The sequence below is a fragment of the Brassica oleracea genome, chromosome C1, assembly GCF_000695525.1.
Source record: "Brassica oleracea var. oleracea cultivar TO1000 chromosome C1, BOL, whole genome shotgun sequence".
In the NCBI taxonomy this organism is placed as follows: Eukaryota; Viridiplantae; Streptophyta; class Magnoliopsida; order Brassicales; family Brassicaceae; genus Brassica; species Brassica oleracea.
Genome location: NC_027748.1, coordinates 31076027 through 31078925, shown reverse-complemented (window position 1 = coordinate 31078925; position 2899 = coordinate 31076027). Strand labels below are relative to the sequence as shown.

At 41.8% G+C, this 2899-nt stretch overlaps 1 pseudogene; it reads right to left on the bottom strand.

Moving 5' to 3' along the window:
* Positions 1-719: 719 nt before the first annotated feature.
* The window catches only part of LOC106337421, a 4176-nt pseudogene continuing 1996 nt past the window's right edge, over positions 720-2899 (bottom strand).

Sequence of the window (2899 nt, the reverse complement as noted above, 5' to 3'; positions counted from 1 at the left end):
TGTTCCATTTCATGTCTTTTACTGATTTTCCACCTTCGTTGGCATCTGTCTCATTGTGCTATAAATTCATGAGCATCGTGAAACATGGTTGGCCACCAGAATCCTGCCTCAAGAATTTTAGATACCGTTTTAAAGGTTGCAAAATGTCCGGCGTAGTCGGATCCATGGCATTGGAATAAGATATCAGGGATTTCAGTTTCGGCGACACAACGTCTATATATCCCGTCAGAGCAATGTTTGTAGAGATATGGCTCGCCCCAGTGATATCTCCTAACTTCTCGTAAAAATTTCTTCCTTGTGTAGTCTCTCAACTCTTCGGGTTCTATGTCAGCATCTAAATAGTTTACTATATCAGCGTACCAAGGTCTGTCCTTTGAACCTCGACTACATGCACTTCCATGCACTTCTCGATGCAGACTTTCATCTACGGGGGAATCATGGTCAGGGTACAGCTCGTTGTGCGCGACGTTAACTTTTATATCGAAGGTGAGGGTTTTGGGATTTGTATCTTCGCTCATAATATCTGAAGTATCGATCGACATACTTTCGTCGTCGTCGATCGACCTGGTATTGTCGTAATCGATCGACATTGTATCGTTATCGTCGATCGACAGGTCCTCGGAACTGAGATATACATTCCCGATGAACGAATCCGTTTGGTAAACATTTTCAGTTGGTAAGAAATCATCGATAGGGACGTTGTTTTCTATTCTTATCTGGGAAAGATGATCTGCAACTCTGTTTTCTACTCCTCTTTTATCTTTAATCTCGATGTTGAATTCTTGAAGTAGAAGGATCCATCGCAGGAGTCGTGGTTTCGCATCTTTCTTTTGCATTAAATATTTAATTGCAGTGTGGTCAGTATGGACAATGACTCGTGAACCGACCAGATATCGCGGAACTTTTCAAATGCATAAACTAAAGCAAGCAGTTCTTTTTCTGTTGTTGCGTAATTCCTTTGTGCCTCGTCGAGTGTTCGACTGGCATAGTAAACAGCATGTAGCTTTCTGTCTTTTCTTTGGCCTAGAACTGCTCCTACAGCGAAATCGCTCGCATCGCACATGATTTCGAAAGGAAGATTCCAGTCAGGTGCTTGTACGATGTGGGCAGTTATCAAGTCTTTCTTTATTTTCTCAAAAGACTTTACGCATTCTGGTGAGAAGTTGAATTTAACTTCTTTACAGAGGAGGGAGGTGAGGGGTCTAGCAATTTTGCTAAAATCCTGTACGAACTTCCTGTAAAATCCGGCATGCCCGAGAAAAATTCTCACGTCTTTTACGTTCGTGGGTGCAGGCAATCCGGTCATTACTTCAATCTTTGCTCGATCTACTTCTATACCAGCAGCGGACACTTTATTTCCTAAGACGATTCCATCGTTAACCATGAAGTGGCATTTTTCCCAATTTAGAACGAGGTTCTTTTCTTCACATCTTGCCAAAACTTTACATAGGTTATCGAGACAGTTTTTGAAACTGGATCCATATACGAAAAAATCATCCATAAAGACTTCCATGAAATCTTCTATCATATCTATAAATATTGACATCATGCATCGTTGGAAAGTGGCAGGAGCATTAAAAAGACTGAATGGCATTCGGCGGTATGCGAATGTTCCGTAAGGGCATGTAAAGCTGGTCTTTTCGTGATCTTCAGGATGTATAGGGATTTGGAAAAATCTAGAGTATCCGTCAAGAAAACAGTAGTATTGGTGATTTGCCAATCTTTCCAACATTTGATCAATGAAGGGGAAGGGAAAGTGATCTTTTCTGGTGGCAGCGTTTAGCTTCCTATAATCGATACACATTCGATGTCCAGAGATAGTTCGCGTGGGAATGAGTTCGTTTTTATCATTCTTAACCACTGTAATTCCGCCTTTCTTAGTTACAACATGCACAGGGCTCACCCAGTTGCTATCCGAAATCGGGTAGATGATTCCAGCATCTAGAAGTTTGATAATTTCCTTCTTAACAACTTCTTTCAAGTTCGGGTTTAGCCTTCTTTGATATTCCACTGACGATTTGGAATCGTCCTCTAGGTGGATCCGATGCATGCACAGATCTGGAGAGATGCCACGGATATCCTCGAGAGAGTATCCCAGGGCTTTCCTATATTTGCGCAGTTTATTTAATAACAACGCAAGTTCTCCATTTGTCAGGTTGGCGTTTACGATTATGGGGAAGGAATTTTTATAGAGAAAAGCATATTTGAGTCCAGCGGGTAGTTGCTTTAACTTGATCTTTGGTGCTTTTTCGGGATCCCATTCCTTCAGATAGGATGGTTGTCGATCGACAGCTTTCGTTAAATATCGATTGACGTTGATTTCCGAAGCATTATCCTCTATGTCATCGACGTTTGCTATTTCTATACTTGCGTCCATTAATCGCGCGTATTCACCAGCTCTGATGTCGATGCTAAATGTTTCCTCTTCGGTAGATGTGAGCATTTTTTTCAGGGGATCATCTGAGCATGGGTCTATGAAGGATTCTTCAGCCAACTCATAGATATCGTCCACGTAAGAGGCTTGTTTATCGATTAAGGGTTGTTTTATTAGTTTTTCCATATCGAAGGTCTTTGAAATGTTTCCAATGTTTAAACATATCCGACCTTCCTTGACGTCGATGATTGCACCAGCGGTAGCTAGAAATGGTCTACCTAAGATGAGGGGATCTTTTGGTTCATTCGGGTATTTCAACACAATGAAATCCATTGGTACGTGACAGTCGTTAATTCTTATCGGCACGTCATCTACTACTCCCTCAGCTACTCTAACGGATCTATCTGCAAGAACCAAAGTTATTTTGGTGGGTTTGAACTCGTCGTATCCCAGGGATAGCGCGACAGAGTGTGGCATGAGATTCACGCTGGATCCTAGGTCACAAAGGGATCGAGGAAAACTCTT